We start from the raw sequence: 16,757 nt of genomic DNA, 5'->3' as shown, positions 1-16,757 counted from the left end.
CAAGCAGACACTAAAATTAGCACCTATTGCCTCTGCCCAAGAGGGACACAGGTGGAACCTCAAGGGTGAATTTCCTGTTGCCCACTTCCACTCATCTGAATTACCCTTAAATAGAGCCAGCAAGGGGCTTTGTTTAACATGAATAGGAAGGTTGTTCCTTTATGGGGCAATCTCTGTGAGCTAAATCTGTGTCTCCAGCAAGTTCTGTTGATGTCACATACCAGGTTAAGTTCCTTTGAGTGAGTGACCCGTGTGCCATTTGATTTGCGAATATTCAGCATTTCCATCAAAATAGGTCAGAGCTATATTCAAGGCACAAGTCACCTCTGAGAAGTCTGTATGACACAGAGTAAAGTGACAATGATTTCAGCCTGTCTGCATAAGACAGATCTTGAAGACCCGAATTTTTTTGTAAGGAACCTTTGTGGTCTCTCCAATTGCTGCAGGTGTTTGGTTAGAAACATACCAAAGGGAACACTGTGCTCTATTATTGGCCTCATGAGAGCAAAGTACAGGGGGTTTTAACCTTTTTTTCTGGAGGCAATTGCCTTACTTATGAGATGAGCAATATAAAATGCTCTTCTTACCACTGTGGAGACATGGTGATCAAAGTTAAGGTTACTGTCAACCTGTGTGCCCGGATCTCTCACCACTGAATGTGTGCTTAGGGTATTGCTATTGGTGTGCTAGTTTGCAGGAATATCTCTTTTGTCAAAGGGGATGATAATGCATTTTTTTGCATTAAGCTTAAGACCATGACTTTGGCATCAGTCATTAGTCTGAGTAAGACCTTCTTACAGGATGTTGACATTGCTGAGGTTTACAATGATCACTTCCAGTTTGCATTCATCAGCAAAATTTGTCAGCCAAAGTCTTTTAGTTTTAGCCTGTACTTTGGAGGAGTAGATTCTGAACAGTAGGGGTCTCAGAACTGATCTCTGTGGAACAGCACTGGTCACAGGTCTGCTGAAGGAGGTAAAATCCCCTATTTTGACTGTATGAGTTCTATCAGTGAGCCAGTTTGCAACCCACCTGTCAAAATGTGGGTTGATACCCAGTTGGGTGAGTTTATCAATGATGCCTGAGTGGGGGATTGTGTTGAAGGCCTTGGCTAAGTCTAAATAGGCTGTATGCAGAAATTTTTCCTTATCTAGGGCTTTGGTGACTGTCTCAAAGACTTCTGCCAAGTTTAACAGGCATGCTCTCCCCTTGACAAAGCCAAACTGTGTGGGGTTGGGTATTTGGAGATTTCCTATATCTTTCTAAATCGATCCATGATGGTTCGTTCCATGGCCTTGCAGATAAGGCTGGGCAGGCTAATGGGTTTACAGTTCCCACAGTCTGTGGATGCACCCCACTTGTGCAAAGGGATGTTGGTAGCTGTTTTTCATTCCACTGGGATGAAGCCAGTGCTTAGGTTGTGATTGAAAAGTGTACTCAATGGTGATGCTAATTCCTGTTTGAAACCGAAGACGAACACAGCCCGGGATGTTGTCTGGTCCCATAGGCTGTGTTTTTGGCCATGGAGAGGGCATTTAAGACCTGCTCCTCAGAGATACTAGGTAGGGGACAGTTGTTTGGGATGCTTTGGGGTATATGTGGTGGGGACAGGGGAGTGAAATTTTCACTGAACCTGTCAACCAGCAGGTTTGCTATATAGGCAGGTTCTATATATGTAGTACCATTAATTACGATTTCAGTGTAAATCTGGGCCTTGCCTTTTAGGTTACAGATGTAACTAAACAATGCTTTGTGGTTATCCTTAGTTAGGGAAGCTAATTTGGATTCATATTTAGATTTGGAGGACTTAACCAGGAGTCTTATTTGCTTGTTTAACTTGAGAAGGGAGTGTTTCCCATTTTGAGACTGTTCCTTTCTGCTCTTTGACATAGCAATTGTCTACCAGGCAGGTTTATTTTTCCTTGAAGATCTTGATTTGGTTCTACCAGGTATGGCAGGTTCAATACAGTTGTACAGGTGCTTGTATAAAGTATTGCTGTATAACTCACCATGGGTGTCTGTTCCATCAGTGGGGGTGGGGCTATGAAACTATTTATCCTGTCATGTAAAAGGTTGTAAATGGCCTTAGAGATATTTTTTCATCTAGTTGTTGCTGGGGGGGGGGGGGCTCTTGTGTTATAATTACTTCTAGTGAGACTGATATTTTAGTCAGATCTCACCAGGGATGGCCACACACACTGGGGGCGGTGCAGCAGTCTCCCATGTTGGTGAGTACCATGTCCAGGATGTTTGAGCCCCTTGGTGGTGTGTCAACCAGCAGATCCAGGGCATTGGATTTAAAAAAGTCCAGGAACCTTTGGGCAAGTGAGTTAGAACACATATAATCAACACAGTCTATGGACAGGTAATTAAAGTCACCCAAAACCAGGGTGTTTAGTTGTATCTTGATTGTCTCAAGAAGATCCAAGTAGGCTGAGTGGATGTCCGGATTTGTGGAGGGGGTCCTGTAGTTGGCAATGACCTGAAGAGGCATCTTACCTGCAGTCAATTGCACCTGAAGTAATTCAAAGGAACCATGCTGTTTAACCAATCTAGAGGCATACTTATCTTTAATGAATATTGATACACCACCACCTTTAGTTCTCATGCCTTTAGTTTGTGGTCAGAATGTGTGGAAGGAAATGTAACCTGGTATACCTGGGGTGCTCTCCACAGCCTTAAACCAGGTCTCAGTGACTGCACAAATGTCATCATCTTCCAGGGTGAGAACTGCTTCCAGTGAGTGCAGTTTCTAGTTTAGACTCTTAGAGTTTAGTAGGATAACATTGGGGTTGTTTTTAAAGGATATTTTACATTGGGAATTTTGTTCTTGTGACATTACCTAAAAAGGCACTATGGGAATGGCAAGAGCCTTAGCCAATAACCAAAATCCTAGGGGTGACAGATGAAGACCATCTCTGGCAAAGCATCGAGGTCTGTCGACCATGTCACCTCAGACTGACAGATATTAGATCCCCTTTGAATGCCACCAGAATCTAAGCCAATTGTTGAAGTCAGTCATTTTTTGTTTGTGTTGAGGTTTCATCCAAGGCAAAGGTAAAATGCTGCTTAAGGCTAGGGACATGCCTGTCTAAGACACATAATCTGAGAGCTCAGTTATGTTTCTCTTTATATAATCCAGTGAGATATTCCTCAAGTTGTTCATACCAACATGGACTATGACAGAGTCATAACAGTGCCTGTTGTTGAGACACTTGAGTGTGTGTGTGATATGGCGGATCCTAGCACCTGACAGACAGCTGACCATAACATTTTCCTTATCCAGAGAGTTTAGTTTAGAAAACCTTTTAATAACATTGACACATGTAACATAACATATATTCTTAGAATAACAATATCTTGAAGGTGTTGATAAAACTATATGGGCAAGAACAGTGACCAACAAGCACACTACTTTGGAGCATTTTCACAGCTCAGACAACTCTGCCTTCCTCTGCATGCAGTTTTTCTCTAGTTCTCAGGCAAACCTACTGATGGAATGCAGTTCAGTAGCTCATTGTACCAGTTCAGTAAGTAGTTGTATTTGCTTAATTTGCTAGATTTTTTATTTATTCATGTGATCTTCACTTCGTTAAGTCAGCGGTAAATAAAGCAGAAGAAGAGATCACAGTAATAATGCAAATAAAGCAGATTGAAACATTCATTGTTTAGTAATTTAAACATCTAAAGTTATGATAATGAGTAAGCTGTACATGTAGAAAGATGGAGTGTCAGAAATGGTATATGAAACCATTGCATGTGACCTTTTATTTATTAATTTTTGAATGGTCTTTTTAATATTTTACACGTAGTGTGGTATATGTTTTAGTTCATTTTAAGAATTGTACGTATTAATCATGAATATATATATATATATATATATATATATATATATATATATATATATATATATATATATATATATATATACAGAGAGAGAGAGAAATAGTTACTTTTGTAGGTTTCTGACTGTTGATGAAAGGGAGAGAGCAAACCTCCACTATACTTACATCATGAAACCCGAAATTTGCAGGGGGTAAAGAGAACTGCATGTGCATTTCATAAAGTAGAACTTGATTGTTCTCTGGAACTCCACTGGATTCATATTGCTAAGACTACATTAATAAAGACCTAAGTCATGACTTAGTGCACACTGCACAGCTTGTTTCTATAAAACAGTACAAATCAGTCTGCCTCTCTTAAGTTGAGTTGCTGTCCATTACTAAAACGTACATTGGCACATTGGGAAAGTACACTCTGAGTACCATGCTTCAGTCCTATGGAGCTCACTGCCTCCTTAAGCAGTGGACAGCAGAATTAGAGCCAACATTTAGAACTTCCCTGTAGTCCTGCTTGTTTTAATGGCTTTTGAAGTTATGCCATTGGAATTAATTTCTTACTATATCCTTTAAGTGCTGTATATTTTATGAATTGAACAATGTTTTGTTCTACACAATTAGTTCAATTATTAAAGATTTTAAAAAGTTTAATAAACACACACACACACACACACACACACACACACACACACACACACGCACACGCACACGCACACATGCACAAATGCACACACGCACACACGCACACAAACGCACATCCAGTCTGAGATGTAAAGATCAAAAACACGCAGTGTTCGTGGATAAATAGGCTAACAGACTGCACACATCAAGCCTGGTTCAGAATGCCTCTCTGTATCTATTCTGCAAAGGCACAGAGAAATACTTTTCTATATTTATAACAAAATTTGCAAAACAGGGTACAGATAACTCTTAACACTGTTTTTCATAAAACTTAATTTGTTCACCTTCAAGATAAACAGTGTTTAAGTGGAGAAGTGGCCTAAGTCATCAGTGAATTTTCTTTTGGTTTTCTGATGAGTATATTCACACTCAGGTTTCTTGATAAAAACATTTTCATCTGGTCACACCACACAGCCTCTCTCTGCTACATTTATCTCACCGGCTCATATTCAATTTTTTTTAAGTCTGTTTTAACTAACCTTTAAAAGTCTCTAGGACATTTAGTTTATCTTCAAAGTTTATGGTCATAGGAAGCTTCATAACCTGACTTCAGTGCACTGCTTGTCTGGACTGTTTCATGAGTTAAGAAACTGCAGTTTAAGGATCACTCTCTAATGTTTTTCTTTGAGATGCTGAAACACCAGATTGTCATATACTAAAGCAGCACTAAAAGGCTCTATAAATATTGTCCATGATCCCAAAGCTAAGGTGGATTACTGTCATCACAGCAGCACATAACTAATGGCAGACATCCATATAAATGTACTTACCCTCTGCCCTACAGCACCTGCATCTGTTATAACAAAGTGTAACTATGATGCTCTTTCTGTCCATGCTGATATGATATAAGGTAGCAACGTTGTGTTTAGTTACAAAATGTGGACAATATCTGCTCCTGTTCTTTGCTCAGCACTGACCCTGTACATGCACAGCATGTTTTAGTCCTTACATCTCATTCTGCCTCTGCATGTATAACTTGTTTTAATCCTTATATCTCGTACAGGCTGTGCATGCACAGGTCAAACCTTTACCTTCTAACAGCATCCTACATAAGTATTGGGAAGCTGATAACACTGTGTTCTTGATTGCAATGAGACAGACACCATTTAACCTTCTGCCTACCAGCACTGGACACAGAAATAATGAAGCAATTGCTACACTGGTGCTGTGAGAATCTGTGCCCTGATTACACTTCTGGATGGCAAATGTTGATTACTTACTAGTCTAGCATATCTGATATCTGGAATGCAAGCTGGGAAATGGATGTTAAATGTTCAATGCTGGCCTGCCTATCTTCAGTGAAAGGAATGAATGTACATCTTCCTTACAGCTACGTGAGGTAAAATTGCTTGAGCATCAGTAGCATGAAGAAAAAAAAGGCTGAAACACACAACACTAAATGTTGCTTTTCATTGGGAATCATTGTCATTGAAGGTTTTAAGTGTGTTCTGGCAGTGGTTCCATTGATTTGGAAGAGTTCTCCATTCCTCGAGTTGCTGCGACCTTGGACTTGGTATATATAAGTTTAGGAAAAAAAAAGAAAACTAAAGTAACATTTTTTCAGTTTCAGCTCATTATTGTTCAGGATGTCATTGTTTTATAGCAGAACCCAAGGTACAGGGTAGAACAACGTGTTTTGATATAGATATGGGAGTGGCCTCTAAATAAATGCATGTGCACATGATAAGAGATGGTTAGACACCATCAATGTACAGGTTGTTAACTGGAGCATAAACCTAGGCACTCAGGTAGGGTGACAACATGGTCATTAATAAAAAAGAATATTTTTCTCTGCATTAATGAAACAGTAATGCAAAACTGAGCAAAATAAAACATAACATCAAGCCCAGAATGAAAAATTAAAAATTAATAAACACATTTATTGATTAATAAATGACAAGGCAGCATAAGGTTTAAGATATGAGCCAGTGTTATAAACTTCAAAATGATTGGTGCTATGCTGAAGCAATAATGGGGTTAGTGTTACATGCCATGAGCATCTGTAAGTTTTTGCCAAGGACCTCATGCATGGTTTTATGTACCAGGCATTAAATAATTATTAGTTTGTGTATCCCAGTGCTTGTTTCTTTCATTTTAATGACACAAAATATATTAACTGGAACACTAACATCTCTTTTTTAGATGAGTATCGCTGTTATTTGAAACAATCATATATGCTGTAAGGTGGAGGTCTGTCTGTGTTGCAGTCTATAATGCTCTCAGTTTTGGTTTAATACAGTATAAAGTACAAAATCATTCATGTTCTCTGTACATCAAACTAAGTGAGCCATAAGGCTGTTAGCCTTCTGCTACATAATACAAGCAATGTGTATGCAGCAGCCGTGTCAACAACAGCAATGAAGAGTATTATAAGTAGGGTAGGTACAGCTTTTTGGGTAATATGAAAAGTTAATGGTGTAAATCCTGCACAGTCTGGTAGCACCACATGGCAGTTTTTGTGGTATCATGACTATGAAACATATGCAAGGGCAATATAAACAGTATAGTGATTAGTTGCAGAATTCTAAAATAGATTCTAAAATAGCAGTGTTAAATGTTTTTATTTTTTCCATGACTGCAGACTGCTCACTTGCTAATGCTTTAAGATGTACTAGGGTGGTACAGCAACATGAGAGCAGCATGACTGACAGGGTCAGCATACTCTTCTGTTAAACACAACTTAGCAGCTGGTTAGAGTGTAACATTTTACTATTAAACTAACTAATGTAGCCTAAACATAATATGGCACTTCTGAGCACATTTTACATAGACTAGAGCATTCAATTAGCTAAAAACTTGCTTTGGCTATATTGCTGACTAGCAGTAGCCAGTGTCATCACATACAGAGATAAAGCCAAGCCTACAGCCCAAGTGTCTGAAAAAACGGCATGGAAGGATGGGCATGTCCATCAGTGGGGAGGTGCACCTTGGGTGGATCTCATAGTCAACCCCTAATGGAGGCTGAGGACATGCAGGGGGTGGGCATTAAGTTTAAGGGGAATATGCAGGAGACATTAGCTGAGTCACCATGCAAGAGGGACTATACTGGTCTCCACTGCATGCCCAGCCCTGGATATAAAATGAAAGCATGCATGCAGAGGGAACGTGGAAGTTAGGACATAATAGAAAAAAAACCTCTAGAACAAGTAATATGATGCCACTCCAGGAGCCCCAGTCTCTTCACATGCTGAAGCATGGGTTGGAACAAGTATGGAGGAGGAAGAAGGAGAAAGGTTATACCCAGTATATGAAGAAAGGACCTGGTACAGCTGATTGTCAGCAGCAAAAAGAAACTAAAAAAAAAAAAACTCATGACTAGCAATAGCTTTAAGAACTGAGCTGATATGCACTTGGGCCATGAGATGGTATTCAAAATGCCACTGTTGGCATTACTAGCTGCAACTAAATAGTATGAGGAAAACGACAGCAAAAGGGAATGTTGTACTTTATTGGTAAGTTGCAACATTGGTATACCTTATAAGATGGTGAAAAATAAGAAGACTACTCATTTACTGAGGCACAAAACAGTAAGCAGTTTGAATTCTGGAGAATTGCTCTTCAGTGGATGAGAAAAATTGACAACAAGATGATGTCATCTGATTTTCATCAAGAAGAATGTCAGAAATGTGCACATGTAGGGAAGATAATGCAGTAATAAAGGAAAAATGTCAGGTAAATGTGCACCTGTAGGAAATGTAATGCAACAATAAATTATGAAAACTTTTGCAGTATAGATCTCCAGGCCCCGTGCACATCTGAGAATAGTATTGCTAACTTTGGTGATACACAGTTAATATCACAGGGAAACGCAGAATTAATTAATCTATGGTGTGAGCTTCAGTTCACAGTTTACAAGGGCTATATAAGAGATAATGGTCACATTACAAAGTTTAGAGTTGGCTTTTTCAGAATATAAAAAGTGCGTCTCCAACCTTGAAGACTGTACAATGCAGTGCTGACAAAATTAAGTCAGTTAAAGGAATTTGCTAAATGTATAAAATAAGGTATCATTTCTCTAAAAGGTAGCTCAAGAAGAGACACGGTAATATTTTGGAATATCCCAATGCAAACCTGAGTTGGCTTTGCTATGAACTTTCAGCTTAGTCGCTGGACCTGCATAAATGAGCTCATGTTATTGATAGAGTCCGTAGAGCAATGCACCATATCCGTCATACGGTAAACCACCTAGACTTGTATATGTGCTTTTTTGGGTACTAGTAGCAGTTAAAAAGAGACATTGCTTCACTCCAGGCCCAGGACATCAACTGGCAAGTCCTATTTAAATTGGTATTGACAATAATATTTGTGGATTACTAATACTGCATCATTAATGGTTATTGTTTTCAATACCCAAGAGTGCATATTGTAACAACAGATTTAAGGTATGAGTATAGTAGCATTGTGGTAGGGAATAATAGCTATCATGATTCACATGACATGACGCTAACAACATATCCATAGTGTAGTTCCTTATGTCGAGGAGGAACTCTTACTTATGTTCATATCCTGCTCTCTAAGAATATTCAGAATAAAAGTACCTTACAGCATCTATGTAATGGCACAAGTAACTTAATGGTGGCAGGACTAATTGTCTTATTTTGTAGCAGAAGCAGCATTTTCTTGTAATTTTTGAAAGTAAGTGGAGCCTGGATACCTGGTGTAGTAATTTAATAGATTACTTATTTTTTGCTTACCTCAGAATTGTAAAAGATAATAGATACTTAATATTTTATGACTTAGTCTGAACAGGCAAACATAATTGTTTCATTTTATTCTCCAGTGAGAACCAGCTATCCTATGTTTTTATTATTTTAGTAATTTAAATACAGTTTTATTTCTAGGGAAGTTAAATGCAAAAAAGAACCCCCCCCAGATTATCTATGCCTTGCATGGTGTGCAGGATTAGTGCAGGAGCTCCAGTAGGTAATATGTCTGCCGTGCAATCCAGAAACAGCCTGCAGGGGCGTGCAGGAGCACTCCTGCACTAGTTCTGCACGGACTAAGCCCCTGTAATCAAATCACCCCATTTGCATGAGAAATCCATGCAAATGATGTGAATATGTGATCCAGGAAGCTTGCAACCAGCCAAGCAGGACTAGTGCAATCTGCAGAAATGTACTCGGTTAGTAACTGAGTACATTTCTGCAAAATCCAAAATGGAGCTGTGACAGCTCCAAATAAAGACTGCATATCAGTTAGAAAGCATGCCAATGGCCAAGTCTAAGGCCATTGGCATTGCAAACAGCCCAAAAAATAAAAAAATCAACTTTCATTTTTTATCGGGCAGAAGGTAATTTCGATAGGTTGAATAAATAGTTCAGTTAATTGTAGAGTTTTTAATCATTAACTTTACGCATAGCACCGCTCATTAGCGTTGCTGGCACACAACGCCATGTCGATGAAGTTTGCAACAACGCTAAAAGTACGCCTACTACTACTACATGCTGCAGTTTTATTGTTCGCAATAAGCGAGGATTTTATATACCAAGAAGACCTTGGATTTATTACATTACATTACTTTTTTTTACTTCCTTTGGTGCACTCCATATATTTTTTGTTGATTACCTTTTTGAGGAGAGTTTTTGTTCCCTGTGTTTGTGGTTTTAATTTTTTTAGCTGATCTCGGCTGATTAAGTGTAGGGCAGCGGTGTGCAAACGGGATCGGGGGAAAATAACAAAATAAACCTAAATTAAGCATTCTAACTAAAATCACTATTCTGCTATGCAAGTCAATGGCAGGCAGAAGACAACATAGTTTCATAGTTTCATAGTTTGGTACTAGGCTATTGGCCAGTGAGTAGTGGTTGCTAAGGGGGAGGCTCAGTGTGAGACATGTAACTATGCATTAGCAGGCAATCCTATGCAAATGAGGGGAATGATAGTGAATCCCAGTTTTCCTCAGCATGCTAGTCAGGTCCCAACAGTGTAAGAGTAGGAATAGCTTGGTGCAAGCCTAAGAGTTAGCGGACATCATGGGGGAGGGGGTATGTCAGGCATACTGTAAGCGTATTGGAGCCCTGTGGCTCGAGTTTGCTCCTAGCTTAGCACAGCTAAGCAAGGGGGTGTGTCTAAATCTGCCTAGCACTCTTTACATTGCCTAAGCAGGTGTGTGTGCCGTGCACTGGGTTTTAAAGAAAGAAAATAAAAGTTAAACCAGGAAATAGCAGCACTGTGCACATTGGATCAGTCTGTTTGCACAGTGCACCCCCGGGCTTAAACAGGAAGGCAATGGGAAGGGAAAACAGCAGCAGGAAGGTAATCAAGGAGAACTAGCATAACTGGCAGGTGAAATGTATCAGAATCAGCCAATTATATAGGCAGCAGGCCAGCCAAGCCTAAAACATTACTATAAACTATACAAAGACCTTCCTCTCTGGTCTTTCCCATACTCTACACCACCAGTGCATACACGTGGGGAACTTTTAACAAACAAAACTACAAAATGAGAGGGGCTGCAGCAGGCAGCATAGAACAACATGTGCAAGAGGCTGAGGGTGGTGAAGATGTGAATGCTGCTGATCAACCCACAGTGAGGAGATGTTGAAGAGTGTACAGACACAGGGTAACCTACCAGGGGCTAAATGAGCTGGAGATAGTGGAGCGCTATGGGGTGGACAGTGACCTCCTACAGCAAATTGCTGAGCTGCGCTGGCCATGCCTGACACACCAAACTGACCAAGGGGAACCCATTCCAGTGGATACCAAGGTATGTGTAGGCCTAGGAATACTAGCCACAGGTACCTCCCAAAGCTCAGCTGGGGATATCATGGGGATCTCACAGGCATCAGCATCCAGAGTATTCTACCAGTTCCTGGATGCCATGTCAGCACATCCAGAGTATTCTATCAGTTCCTGGATGCCATGTCAGCACATGCCAGTGAGCACGTATATTTCCTCAACACCCGTGAGGTGTTGGCCAGCAATATGCATCTCTTCCACCAAATAACAGAATACCTTAAAGTAGTGGGTGCTATAGACTGCATGCACATATGCATCAAATTACCACCTGGTGATCAGGGTAGGGCCTACATCAACCACAGGGGCATCCCCTCCATCAACTGCCAGGTCGTCTGCAAAGCCCAGGGCATTATAATGAATGTGTGTGCTGGCTGCCCTGGAAGCTATCACGATTCCCACATTTGGCATCTGATGCAGCTTTACCAGAGATTTGCCAGTGGGGCCATCCCCTATGGTAACCTAGTGGGGGATGCTGGTTCCACACTGGAGCCGTGGCTGATGACACCCATCAGAAATGCACACATACCTGAACAAGAATGCCATAATGAGGCACACGCACAGATCAGACTTATAATAGAGCATGTGTTTGGGATGCGCAAGTCACGGTTCCAGTGTCTGGACACATCCGGTGGAGCCTTACAGTACTCACCAGCTACATGTACCCAAACTGTTATGGTATGTGCCATGCTACACAATATGATCCTGCAGAAACAGCTGCAGCAGGAACAGCACGGAGCAGAGCCACACAGCCCCCCACCAATGCCAAGGCCTGCACAGGCACAGAGTGTCTCGGAGGAGGAACGACCTGAACCTGTCCCAGTAGGCAGATGGAGGTGAGCCCAGTATGCTGAAGCCACAACAAAGAGACAACACATAGCACATACACTGATGCAGTAGGGACCCAGGGAATGACACCTCCCTCTGACTCACACATACAGTAAAAGGGATGCCAAACATGACACTACCTGTGCTCAATCATGTATAGATAGTGTACTATGTGCATTCAACACAGGCAGCCCTCCAGCACCATCCTCAATCCTGGCACTCCCACAAGGTAAGTCAATCAACCTACCAATTACCAACTGGAGAAGAATGTGTTGTTACCTCTATCTATGGTATGGATGTGAGCATGCGAGGGAATTGGGTGGCTGAATATTATGGCAGCAGATAGTAGACACCCATAGTGGCACCATGACATCTGTAACACATGTTGGAGTCACCATAGTAGCCAGTACTACACAGGGTGACAAAACTCACTGCAGGAAATGTGCTGGGTGACATGTGTGCCCATATGACTCACACATGCCAGTCAGGGAGGTTTCACATACCCAACAACAGTCTCAGCCAGAATGACAGGTGTAGACAAACCCAAACAGACTCTGTGCTATGCCCTCTGAATGATGCGTATGAGTACCCCCCCCCCCAGGCCTACACAGACAGACTACAGCAGGTCAGGCAGTGGGATATTAGTTCTGAAGGGTAGTAAGTCAGACACTAATATGTAGGGCAACCAAAGCTAAGACCTGTAGTACACTGATATGTCACTAGTCAGTATGATCGGTTAGAAATCAGAATGAAATGGAGTACCTGACATACCAGTACAGTCATAGCAAATGTGTGCATGTGCCAGGTGTGCCCTCCCGTCCTATGTAGATATGTAGAAACAGTAAGGTGTGCCCCCCCCCACTCCCATGTCGACATGTAGAAATAGTCAGGTGTGTTCCCCCCCATCCTGTGTAGAAATGTAGTAAAAGTCAGGTGTGCCATCCCCAATCCTGTGTAGAAATGTAAAAATAGTCAGGTGTGGCCCCCCACACCCTATGTAGAAATGTAGTAACAGTCAGGTGCGCCCCCCCACTTCCATGTAGACATGAAAAACAGCCAGGTGTGTCTCCCACCCAATCCGGTGTAGAAATGCAGTAACAGTTAGGACTGCCCCCCCCAATCCTGTGTAGAAATGTAGTAACATGTATGAGTAGGTATAATACGAGTGGAGCACAGATGACCAGAGATGGCCAAGGTAGCAGGATAGGTTGTAAGATTTGCATACTATGCAGGTCTGAGTGTGTTAGGATGGTGTGTGTTTCATAATGTGTGGGAGTGGTCAGTATGTATGCATGTTGAGGTAAGACCTGGTGGCCATTGCCTACTGCTGATAACAGGGACATGCCCTCACAACTACAGTGCCAAAGACAATCCCCACCAGTATAACACATGCAAGCAGTAATCTATTGTAAATATATGGTGGTAATATGTGTCACCATCTGAAAGACTAACATGGCAAGGCTGTTGGGCTACATATACAAGCAGTACACAGGGGAAAGTACCTCAGACATACAGTATATATTGTGTTACTGTGAAATGGTGACACCCTTGAATTTGTACATATAGGTATGCATCACAGTAACAGGACCTGTAGTAGGAGATACTGGTGAGGTCTGCCTGAACATCTGCAGATCACAAAGGAGGTAGAACTGATGTATTGGGAATCAGCTGATGTACCTGCACATGCCAGCATAACTGTAATGCCCCATGTGTATCTGTGTGTCAAATGCAAGTAGTGTCCATAGCATACATGCACCCAGCCACACAAACACCACCCACAGGCAGCTCTCTGGCAATATCCCTGCTGTGGGGAATGGGGACAGTACTACCCCACCTGTATATGGCAATAGCGCAGGTGTCCCATGCAAGTGTGTCCCTAGCTGTAGGTAGCACACTGCCAGCATCCACACCACCTGATCAAGACTGATAGAAGGCATTGGCATGAACGGCTATCACATCTGCCCTGTCACACATTCAGTACAGTGGAATATACTGTATGGTGGTCTGGGACTGTAGGACTGACAGAATGCAATGGCCTGCCACATCTGACCTGTATCAACACCTAATGCCCCACAGGCACCTGCCAAAGGCCCATGTCTCACACATATTGCCAATGCATGTTATGTCATGGACACCCAAATAACAACACAACACACTCCATTTAAGCCATATGCAAGGCCATGTGGAGAAACTACAGTAACATGTCCACCATGTCCCACTGTATGAACTGTGGACCAATGCTAACACACACCTGTGATGTGGTGATACCCTTAGGGAAAGTATCACAGAATGTATGCATAATGTATGGAAGAGGTTAGAATAACAGAGAGTGGTGTGGGAGCATAGGCAGCATGGAGTGTGCAGGGTCTGACACCAAGCTGTGTGCACACTATCCCTAGCTGCAAACACATAAATGGGTGGCTACACACCTGCCCATATACCACAATGGAGTAAATGTCCTGAGCCATGTTCCCTGCCTCTGGCTAACATGTGCAAATCTGTAAAGCTGTGAGGCATTGCCACAGCAAGATAAAGCCAAACTACCATGTTGATGGACAGACAAGTATGGGATCCTCTGCCAGCACTGTACCAAGGTAAGACATCACTATGGTAATTAATTAAAAACAATCAATGATGTCACAATGGCAATTAACTACAAATTTTAAAAAAAAATAAATAAATTTAGATAATATACAAACACAAACTTCACATTTGTTTTCCTTTAATTTCCTATTTTTAATATAGATTGACATTGAGACATTGAGACCAGATGGACCCCAGGACCAGGGGCTGACAATATAAGGTTTCCTTTATGTCTCCCTTTGTTTGTGTCCCTTTAAAGTCCCCTTCTTGCCCTTTTTTTTAACTTTCAAAAAAAAAAAAAAAAAGAAAACTGAAATTTGTTGAAAAAAAGCGGGCATAAATTTTTTTAAAAAGTTCTTCTTAGGTCTTTGGTTCCCTTCCCTATAAATGTTCCTTTTTCCCTGGTTGTCGTCCTTACATGAAGGCGTCGCCATGATTACAACAAGGCAGGCAACACCACCTACAAAAACAACCAGACCCAGGAACAGAAACAGAAAAGTTCCATCAAAGACTGAGATAAAAGTTATATGTAAGCAGAGTATGAGAGGCATTTGGAAACTTTTACACTAGAGATTTGAGAATCAGAATATTTTGAGACTCGACAAACGACAAAGCCAAAAGCTTCACTTATCTATATGAAGCATTAATGGAGGGAGATATTAGTCCGAACTTTATGACTTTTGTGTTTACGAGCTTGCACCAGCCACCATTTTGGTCATTTTGAAACCCATAAACCCTTGTTAATCCAATTCTCATCCCTTATTCAAATCCTTTGTTATTGTACCTTCAGACCTATTGTTTCAGTTAGCTTTTCTTATTGCCCTGTTTTTAGGCCCTGTCATTAGTAATGAAGCTTCCTTTTAGCACTTTTTGATAACTTGTTTTTACATGATAACCAGTTTGTTATTGATAACGAAAATTTGTTAACCAGGTATGTAGTGTAGTTTGTCATACTTGCATTTGTAAGAAAGACTTTTTGAGGCTGCTAGAAGAGTAGATTGAATTTTTTTGAAGGTTTCATTGGTTTTCTTATTTCTTTTTTTTTGTAATTTTATTTTAAATCATTTTAGAAAAAATCCCATTTTTTTTAGATTTTTTTTTTTGTTTTGACCATTTAAGAGCATTTTTTGTGGGAGCAGCCCCTGCCTATGCCACAGCCCCTGCCTAACTGGAGCAAGTTATGGGGGCATTTTTTGGGTTCAATATTGCCATTTTCACCGTCGCTTTATCATCACTGTTTTTTTCTGACACGTTTTATTTTATCTTTTGATTTTATTTGTTACTATTAATTCTTATCTAACAATTCTTTTAGCACATATTTTGAGTTTGTAGCATTTATTTTTTTTTTGGACGCATATTTGAAAATTAACATAAAGTTTGAAGAAGTTAAGTTAATGGATTTTAATGAAAAAGTTTCAACAATGGGTAGAGGAAAGATAAGAGTGCGCAACCCAACCATGTTATTTAGAATAAAGGGTAACTCACATGTCAGTGGCCAGATCCCAAAAAGAAAGATAGTATGTTTTTCAAAATTTACCATTATTTATAAGTTTGTTTTTGAGATTTTGTTGTTTTATTTTTATTTTTTAGCAATTGTTATCCCATTATGTTTTATATATTTTTGAGAACCCCATATATAGTCCCCATTCGAACATTGTAGTGAACAAGGTAATTAGTAATGACAACACTTTTGGTTCTTTTAACAATGTCACTGACAAGGAATTTGGGATGAATGCATATGTTGAGGATATATTATTTGACAACAGCTTATTATTAAGGGTAATATTGAAAAAATGGATATTATGTTAGGTTGTGTTGTTTCATTCATTCATTTCGTTGATCACAACCCAAAAGTTTTTTTGACAACAATGAAACCATAGCTCATTCAGCAACAATATTTCCCTTAATGGGAATGAATTGTAAAGGGAATAGATTCATATGTGTATTGCAACATATCTCAGTAATATTGACAGGTTCATTACTGTTCCTGGAGCAACTTGACACAACTTTCACTGGTGTGGTCTGTATTGCCTTGTGTCTGTTATGCTTCTGTTGTTATTGCACAGCCTCCTTCCAGGCACTGATTCTATA

Source organism: Protopterus annectens, chromosome 4.part0 (genome assembly GCF_019279795.1).
Source record: "Protopterus annectens isolate FY-2018-M chromosome 4.part0, PAN1.0, whole genome shotgun sequence".
In the NCBI taxonomy this organism is placed as follows: Eukaryota; Metazoa; Chordata; order Ceratodontiformes; family Protopteridae; genus Protopterus; species Protopterus annectens.
Note: the sequence above shows the minus strand (reverse complement) of the source record.